At 46.5% G+C, this 9,784-nt stretch overlaps 1 long non-coding RNA gene across 1 annotated transcript; it reads right to left on the bottom strand.

The window, feature by feature from the left end:
• Positions 1–2,156: 2,156 nt before the first annotated feature.
• Positions 2,157–4,329, bottom strand: LOC123128694 (uncharacterized). Its single transcript, XR_006463385.1, has 3 exons — positions 3,179–4,329; positions 2,607–2,689; positions 2,157–2,521 (listed from the first exon to the last, which is right to left on the bottom strand). It is a non-coding gene; the product is annotated as an uncharacterized lncRNA (long non-coding RNA).
• Positions 4,330–9,784: the final 5,455 nt, after the last annotated feature.

Genomic DNA, 9,784 nt, shown 5'->3' with positions numbered 1-9,784 from the left:
CCCAAATATAACAGAAAAAATGATTTTTATATAATTATAACAAAGTTTGCTTTTTTGCTTATTCTGTTTGCTGCTCACATCACATGATTCGCAGTCACAGCCTCAAGGAGTCACAGACACGCATTGTTCCATACTACATATACTTTGAACTAGAAAGTGACGAATGGACAAATCACCTGTGTATCCGAAGAACGGAAACTAAATGAATTTGTATGAACGATGACACAATGTGACCGTGACACCTTCCTCTGACGTTTTTGGCTCAGGTACCCACTTGCCCACCCGGCCACACACGCCACCAGAACCTTTTCCACCGCCGTGGGCTGTGGCCACACAATTATCTACAACAAGCACCCGTTCATTGGGCGGCGACCTGAGATCATGGAGGGGCTACGTGCACAGAGATGTCCTGGTCAATGTCGATCCTGCCGTCACGCAGAAGTTAACAGCTCCAGTTGTAAAATGGGCAAATGGCAGTCCCTCCAGATGCACCGACGAGTCTTGTTTGGCAAGGCTGACTAGACGGCCGGGAGAAGCGTGATGGCTGGCTGGGTCAGACCGTACCGGATTCTTCCGTGTGACGTTCAAGCCTGGTCGCCTGCGTCGGGCCATCACCTGCACGGCTGCACTCCACATGGGCAGACCCACGGAGGTCAAATACTTTAATACTTTAAATCGAGGGAATACTTGCACCGAGTCGTTTTTCAGGCGACCTATGCACAGTCGGCTCCTAAGTCTAGTCTAGGGTTCGTGACAACCATTACCCAAATTGTGCATGTGCATGTCATCGCTTTTGCTAATTGCTAATGACACCGACACCGTCCACTTCGCAAAGAGACTGCCCTGTCCTTTTTAGCAGCTCGTCATGGGACACACATGGGAGAACAGTCCGGTCGTAGAAGCATCCTCGACCGAAGCGCCCCATGACTCACAGGCAACCGCGAGCTAGTATGTCGCAACCCCTCCCGTTTAAAGTAAGAGATTGAGTCGAGTTAGGCCCATGCCGCTCCTCTTTGGCTCCCCTCCCTTTTCCCGGCCATCGACAATCATTCGCCTTTCCGCTTCACGAGCTCATGCATCGATCGGACCCTACGCAAGCGGAACCACAGTGGTAGTACTACTACTACCAGGAACTAAAACCTGGACGGTGGGGGTGGAGGGAGGCCCCGCGTGTTTTCTGCGGCGCTGGGTAAAATGATGAAGCGCACCTAACGCAACGGTTGGATTGGATCCTTGCTCCGCTGCCATTACAAAAATCTGGCGGCCGCTTGTCGTGTGCAAAGGGTGGGGGAACAATGCGGTGGGTGGCAGCTCACGTATGATCCATCCGTCCATCCATCCATGCAACGCAACGCAACGCACAGACAGTATTCCGGTGCCGGTGGCGCCGAACGCACGGTTGGTAGCAACCAGCAGCCAGCAGCCCCCGTTCCTCAGTTATCGCCCGCCAACCGTCCACCGACACGTTACGTTCAATGCCAAAAGGGCCCCTCCAGAGCGTCCGCCAGAACCCGCCTGTCAGGGCGGCCTCGTGGTGTGGTGGCCCTGCCGCCGCGGAAAGCCAAAGGCGGCATCGGCACGTGCGGGCCGCGGTGGCGTGGGGTGGCGCTCCGGCTGCCGCTTTGGCTTTGCTCGGCAGGCAGCGCCAGCCTGAGACGGGCCGGCGCCGGCAGCGTCATTGGTGCCTTGCCTCCCGGGCTTGGATGGACTCATGCCGCCGTCGCTCAGAGAACAAGTGGTTTGTGGCCATGTCACGGCTCGGGTTAGGTTGGACGTACGCGCGCGCGGGCGGAGCGTACCAAGGTCCGGCGCGCGGCGTACGCAACCCACCCTGGCCGCATGTGGCATGGCGTTGTACCGTGGTCCGGCCGGCGCGCGGTCCTCCTTCTGGAACTGTTGCCGCTGCTTGTCCTGGCCCTGGTCCTGATTCCTCTAGGAAACGCATGGCGTACGTCCGGAGGGCGGTACGCTTCGTGCGTGTGCGCGGGGGTATCGGCCTGGTGCGTAGTTTCGCGGGAATCGTTGGGTGGGCCGTGGGCAGATGGGGGTCCCGTCGTCGCGCGTGGTGTTTGTTTACTCGTCGTGACAGGGTGCCATGCTCAAACATACCTGTACCGGGCGCCCGGGTCCTTTTGAAGGACTAGTAAACATGCACGTGCAACACACGCTGTGACTACTATTATGTTTAAAACTTCTCGTACATAAATCTTGGGTGCATCTTCATTCTTGATGTACTCGAGTCAGTACAGTAAAAATTGCTCCTTGTCTCCCTACCATCACATATATTTAAGGCATTACCATGGGTAAGTTATGGCAAGTACGCAAAAGTATTGCACTATTTGGTCTAGAATTGTATCCACCATCCATTAGGAAGACACATTTCAATACAATTGTATTAGCATATGACTAGCATGTACCCGCGCGGCGGCACGCCGCGCCTCGTCGATACGTGAAGGCAACCTTCTCATGCTTTTCCTTATATTGAACTGAACGCACCAAGTTTCTCCCAAACCATGCAATCCTACAGAGCATATTCGATATTAGTTACTTTGAAGTACAAAAACAATTGATGTAGTATTCTTCAAAACAGTATGTGATCAGCTTACAGTCCTTATTGAATCTATTACATTCTGGAGACTGAAGCATGTTCATTTTCTTGTCCCAGCCCAGAAATTTTGATCTAGGAATCCTGTTTTAAAAATAAAAATAAGAATTGTACTGCCTTGACAGTTGATGAATAGATGGGAACTTCTCTCGCCAAAAAAAACAACAATAATCAAACTGAAGATGGAACGAAACAACACTTGCGCACCAGACTTGTACAATAACTGGAGACTAAGTTGTTGTAAGAAAGTGAGAAAATATATCTGTCAAAAAACAACCCACAACTTAATAAGCAGTCAAGTATGTCTCTAGAAAGAGGCCATACCGCCACACTTACAGGCCTCTGTTCTTCACAAACATGCAATTGATTATCATATTCACGTATAACTGTAATACTTTGAGACAACCAGATAGAGCAAACTCGTATACTTGGTAATAATAAAAATCTAACACAGCAAAATTTCTCTATTTGAATGTTCTTTCCTAAAGATATGTCATCATAAAACAACATATCTGTTATAACCAGTTATACAGTAAGTACCCTAAACATAAATAGCATCATTGGATAGTGAACCTTTGAACTATATGGTGAGAGCAGCCATCTCCTGGATTTTTCAAGTTCTGCTATCGTTAGTGCTCGTTCTATTGAGTTTGGGCACATACGTTGACACTCTCCGGAGCTACTCAGCTGTTGCAAATAACACCAAGGGAGACACAATCCTGTATGAAACCTTAGTCATGGTATACTGTAATCTTTTCTTTAAGAAAAATGCCCATTACGGGTGATTTCATTAAGAATATTAACAGGTTACATCATATGCCAATGAGTTCAATATATAGAAGGACAGAAGGGACAGGAAGCACAACATGTATTTAGTACAGGTAGCATGCCTGCTAATTTAGCTCCCTACCAATGAACTGGCTTTGCTTCTGTGGAATTGTCTTCTTCTCTAATTACCAAAACTGTTGGTCAGCTGCTATTAAATAGTCAATAATATCGTCCGGCTGGATGAGACATCTCTCACCTATGATGACTCATTTGTGAGATACTCCTGAGAACCTGAGTGAACAGAGCAAGATGCTTTTATCTTGGATGTGGACTCCAAGTATACCGATTAAGAAGGCAAATAAGGGGGGCATCAGAGAAGCAAGTTGTAAGAAAATCATGCTTATTTGCAAGTTAAGATATGTTCAGGTTAAACCACACACTGGGATATCTTAGGGCGATTTGTGTTTTAAATGTACTTTCAGGCTACCTACATGTTTGGTTCTGCATATAAATGAAGATCTCAGCACAAAAATAAATAAAGAATACACTATTTGTCTCTATCTAAGCAAGTGACCAAGAATTTCGAAGAATTAACCGCATGATAGTAAACTAAATAGTCACCATCTTAAATAGCATAAGAACAACATACACACGAAGAAGAAACTACACGTCATAACTCAATAGCTATTTAAAAGAAGTATTCCATATAATATATAAAACTTGCTTCTTATTCCTTCTATTACCCAGCGACACAAAAAGAGAACTCATTATTTAGCTTAAAATCATTACTATTCCATTTTGAGGAAATTCAAAAAAGAAAAATAATTTTAGCAGAACTAAAAGTTACTTATCATTAGTTACCACTATTAATGATATAAAATTCCATCATTTGAAATTGAAACACTAACATACATGTTGTCTGCTGCTCTTTGTTCAAGCATAGGTAAGGAACTAAGTCTTACTTGGATTCTGCAGAAGCGTACCTTCTATCCTTCCACTTCCTCTCATTTCTTCACTACCAGAAAAATGAGCCCGTCAACATTACAGGGTAAAGAAAAATATGTACATCCGTGAAGAAAGCTCATGTAAAATTATGTAGCAAGGCATGTGAACAAAAGATAGATTAACCTGTTTTTCTGCAAGCCTCAACAAAAGGATTGAACAGAAAAAATTGCTTCTTGGATCAGAACATATACACAATCGGTGATCAATGGATTCCAAACTGGTAAAATAGAAAACGATATGGAAGTTCTTAATTCAGTGAATTTTTATATTTGTACATTTTAATACTTGACAATTCAGGAGGTAAAACAACAGCAGGATGTTCCTTGGAACAATAAGAATAAACATGACATGATTTGAAGATGAATCATCGTTTTCTACACAACTTATGGTAACTCATAGCTTCATTTTGGTTTCAAGTTTAGCAGTGCTAATTGTCGCTAGCGCACTAAAATCAGGCTAGAGATACCACAATATCAGCAAGCAGCAAGGATCAACAAAAGGTAGCTCACCCAGGTTGCCACCATGTTGAAGAGCTCTGTAGTTAACCAATTCATCCCCTTGAGCCCAGTGGAGAACTTCTGCCGTGTTACTTCCGTTTCCAATTCCTGAATCTTGCATGTGTAGACCTTATAAGGTCCACATTCTGCTTGGAAAAAAATATAACAGTTCAAGTATGGTGGCATGACAATGTGCATAGAAAACTTTATTTGATTCGAGATATAATTTTACACACCTGCTCACTGTAAAGTTCTGAATTTCTTAACCCAGGTAGAGAGACTTTTTTCTGCAACAACCGAAAGATGCATAAAACAACATTAGAGATAAAAATGAACTAATTTGATTGGTGAATGCACCAAACCCACCTGAAGTTACTACGGGAAAACAGGAGTTCACACTGCACCTGCTATATTGACTACTCAATTTTCGCATCTTTGCTGTAACTGGATCTCTGTTTGATCTATTCAATTTCAATAGGATACATAAGGATAAACATACGATGGCAACCCAAATAAAGTATGCAAAGATTTATTCAAGGATAGAGCAAGCTTACCGTTGCTTTGTTGTGAATATTTCGTACACAATCCGTGGCTTAGCCTGCGCGAACAACCCGAGCGGCGGCGACCGGCGAGCAGGGAGAGGGCAGCCGCGCGGGCTAGGTAGCCACGAACACGCACATGAACCAGGGGTTCGAGCACCCAAGCAAACACCCCACCAGCATGCGCTCGTACTCATGCACATGGCAGCAGTGGGGGCAGACCGTCCAGAGCACATCTCTGAGACGGAAACGCCGCCGGGAGCAGCAGGAGCGAAACCGGCGCTGGTGGAGGTGCTCTCCAAGAGGTGGGCAAAGGCCTCTTCAACGGCGCGAAGGGCGGTGTCAGCCGGGGATGGGGATCGCGCCGAGGGGCCAGGAGGTTGGCTAGGCGACGGAAGACCCGCCTGACGTCCGGGGTGTCGGGGTTGGGCTGGAGCTGGAGGATGAAGAGGGAATCGGGGCGGCCGGAGGGGAGGAGGCACTCGACGGCAAGGTGGACGCAACCCCTCGCCGGTACGCCCCCTGGTGGCGGCTCGGCAGCCGAGCCCCTCCGCGGCCGCTTGTGGATAAGCGAGGCCGGGGGCCATCTTATAGAGGCGCTGGGGCGGCGGTAGAGCGGCAGGAGATGGGATAAGCGGCGGGCGGCAGGCGGCGAGCGGCAGCAGACGGGATAAGCGGCGGGCGGCTCGAGAGGGAGCAGGCCACCGCCCGGCAGACTGAAAAGTTTGACCATGAATCAAATTGCAGGAAACGATAGTGACAGGAACCAATACAGAACCAGATGAGCGATCGAGACGGCGCCACCGTGGACTGAACGCAAGCATAGGAAGAAACGCTAAACATACGCTAAATCTACCTAAATAAGTCGTATGGCAGTTCAAAAAATTTGAAACGGCAAACCAAAGTCACAGTGCATTCGTACCCAACCAGGTACCAAACAAATACACGTGCCATCAAATGAGTTACCGCCAGGCTGCTTTCAACCAAGTGGGTAACTCTCATCGCGAAAACCTTGCCTGGAATAGAGGCTTGGGTATTGTCATATTCTCTACAAGATAGTGTTTCTTTACAGTGATAATTGTGCCTTTAGTGATAATGTTCAACACGAGGTCTTCACTGACAAAGAGGTGCAAGTGGCATCTCACTTCGTCCTGCGAATCTATCAATCAGCTCATCGATTCTAGAAATTTAACGCTACATTTGTACTATGCTATTATCCACCAGCCCACCCCGCTTGCATCCCTAAGTGACATGGTACGCCTCACAAGAATTATTGCATGCGGATCCATTTCTTTCTCAATGTAGTGTTCCGGAGCTGAGCTTGCCTGGACAACATAAATTTTTATTACCGAGTGGCTGGCCTGTAAAACAAGGTTGCTTAAATAATACTCCCTTTGTATAGGGCTAAAAAACGTCTTACATTTTATTACCGAGGGAGTAGAAGGCTTGTTTGGTTAGTTTTATGCATATTTTATTTGTTTTAGTAAATTTTGTGCCAGGTGTGTGGCAAGACACAACCGCTTTTGTGGTAAGCAAACTGCTCATCACAAGTGTGGCAAGATTTCTCAAAAGATGTATCCGCCGTCATGCCGTGTGGGTGCAGATTCAAGAAAATGTGGCGTGCCAAAATTTGGTAAAGAAGAAATGCAAGCTTATCAGAGTCAAACTTGTCTAACTCATATATGAAGCAAACTGTGGCAAGGAACAACAAAACACCACCTAAGCTGTGTTCTGGTAGTGGCAAATCTAACATATGAATTATCGTTTTTTGCCCCTTGAGTATGGAATTGCTAAGCAACCACCAGCAAAAACTCTAAATGTGGATGATCATTTCATGAACAGCATTAGGAACATGAATACTCCGCTTGGGCACTGCAGAAATGAATGTGCCGTGCTTTAGGAGTTCTATTTGGGCACTGCAGAAGTAATTAAATGATAAAACTAATGAAAATTTGATTGGCTTATGTTTTTTTTCCAGCTTGACTTCCTTTACCCAGAACGGCACCAAAATATTTCTTTCAAAATTCAATCAGTAAGTCATAAATTCCAAATGGATCTACTGCAGTTAAAACAACACTGCACATCTTAATCCATGACATGTAAACAAAGTTGTCTGGTCACTGTAAAATTAACCTTGAGCAGTCACTGCCACGAAATATAAATATTCGTTATCTAGCGAACTTATCCCTTGTTCAGTCCTAACAAATAACAGGAAAATGAAAGAACTACCAGTACTGTTATATTGAGAACTCACATAGGAGAGGCCTGAAGGTTTGATCATGTAGAGCTGTGGCCCATCCCTGTCATAGTCTCCAAGAATAAATCCACAGCCAAAAAGCCTGAGACAGGAGTTTAAATTGTATCAAACTATCATGTAACATGTTGAGGGCAACAGCCTTCTTGGGACACGTTGCCTGCCTTACCTGAGCCACCAGTAGAGTGTACAAAATGAACATAGCTAGAAGCACAATCAGCTAATTCGTTTGCAGGCATGGGTTCTCCGAATACCTTGGTGGATACAACTTAAAGTTACAATTCTATAAAAAGAATTTGGATGGTAATCAGAAGTCTAATAATTCTCACTTTTTCATAATTGGCTGCTTCTGACTTTGCTCTTGAGACTATATCCTTTTGTACAATATGAGCTAAACTTAGACCGCACACTTGTAAAATGCCATTTATTTAGGAACGAACTAACATACATATAGTCCATAACCAATCAATGTGCGCTACTTGAGTACATTAGTCTCCTGCATTACGGCATGTATCGAGATGGGCATGACAAGGATATTCACACAAGAGCTAGCGGCACCAAGAAAAGTCATCTCTGAAACTACTCTTCTACTGGAAATCTCACACATCACCCTGAATCCGCGACATGTTAACTGGATCACCTTCGGTTCCAGCAGATATTGGGACCTGATTGGAATAAAAACTCCCAAGAGCAACCAAAATTTCTGACCAAATTCCAAGAAAATACCTGGGAGAAGGGGATGGTGTCCACAAGCAGTGCCTCCCGCAGAAACCGCCTCTCATTTTCCTTCTCTTCCTTCCCATCCATGCAACACAAATGCCAGCCTCCATTGTCAAAAGCAATCCGTCGAACAACTGCAGAGCATCACAACAAACTGAACTAGAGGAAAACAACTTACAAATCGATGAGGGCGGAACCAAGCCCAGCGAACACGGCGTCAGTGCCTTTCGCATCAGCACTGTGGAGGATCAACTCCTCACTTTCTCGCTGAGCGACTAAAGGACTCGAGCGGCACGCCAGCAGCGTCTACTGCGCGGGGAGGGAGATGGCGAGCACCCACCTACCCCCTCGCCTTGGCCTTCGGCTGCCTGCACTTTGAGGAAGCTGCATGTCGGTGTCAAAACCGGCGGATCTCGGGTAGGGGGTCCCGAACTGTGCGTCTAGGCCGGATGGTAACATGAGACAAGGGACACAATGTTTTACCCAGGTTAGGGCCCTCTTGATGGAGGTAAAACCCTACGTCCTGCTTGATTAATATTGATGATATGGGTAGTACAAGAGTAGATCTACCACGAGATCAAGGAGGCTAAACCCTAGAAGCTAGCCTATGGTATGATTGTTGTATGATGAAGTTGTCCTACGGACTAAAAACCCTCCGGTTTATATAGACACCGGAGAGGGTTAGGGTTACACAAAGTCGGTTACAATGGTAGGAGATCTTGAATATCCGCATCGCCAAGCTTGCCTTCCACGCCAAGGAAAGTCCCATCTGGACACGGGACGGAGTCTTCAATCTTGTATCTTCATAGTCCTGGAGTCTGGTTGAAGGTATAGTACGGCTAACCGGACACCCCCTAATCCAGGACTCCCTCAGTAGCCCCCGAACCAGGCTTCAATGACGACGAGTCCGGCGCGCAGATTGTCTTCGGCATTGCAAGGCGAGTTCTTCTCCAAATTCCGTGTACCTGCTGAATAATGTCTGATTTTCATAATGTAGTGCACCTTGGCTTCCACGCCCAATAATGGCCGTCTTCCACGTGTCAAACGAATGTGAAAAGTCGGGGTATTTTTACATTCACACCCCTAGCCGCATAAACGAGCCACCTATTTAATGGGATGGGGATTCAGATCCAAACCACACCTTCTCCTCTCCGCGAGTAATCATCAGAGCGCCTCCAGCAAAGGTTCATTCCAACATGGCCAGCCGTCGCAGCTCCTCCTCTCGCCCTTCCAGTCCCAAACCTGGAGACTGGGAGAGGTGCTCCATCCCGCACAGCGAGCTAGTGTCGCTTCAGGCCAAGGGATTTCTCCCTCAGGCCTATATGGTCCCGGTCCGAGCCGAACTTGCCACCTATAATGGCGGAGAGGACCCCCAGTCCCTCCAAAGGAGAGTGTG

The sequence above is a fragment of the Triticum aestivum genome, chromosome 6A, assembly GCF_018294505.1.
Source record: "Triticum aestivum cultivar Chinese Spring chromosome 6A, IWGSC CS RefSeq v2.1, whole genome shotgun sequence".
Classification (NCBI taxonomy): Eukaryota; Viridiplantae; Streptophyta; class Magnoliopsida; order Poales; family Poaceae; genus Triticum; species Triticum aestivum.
This window is presented reverse-complemented; position numbering and strand designations above follow the sequence as displayed.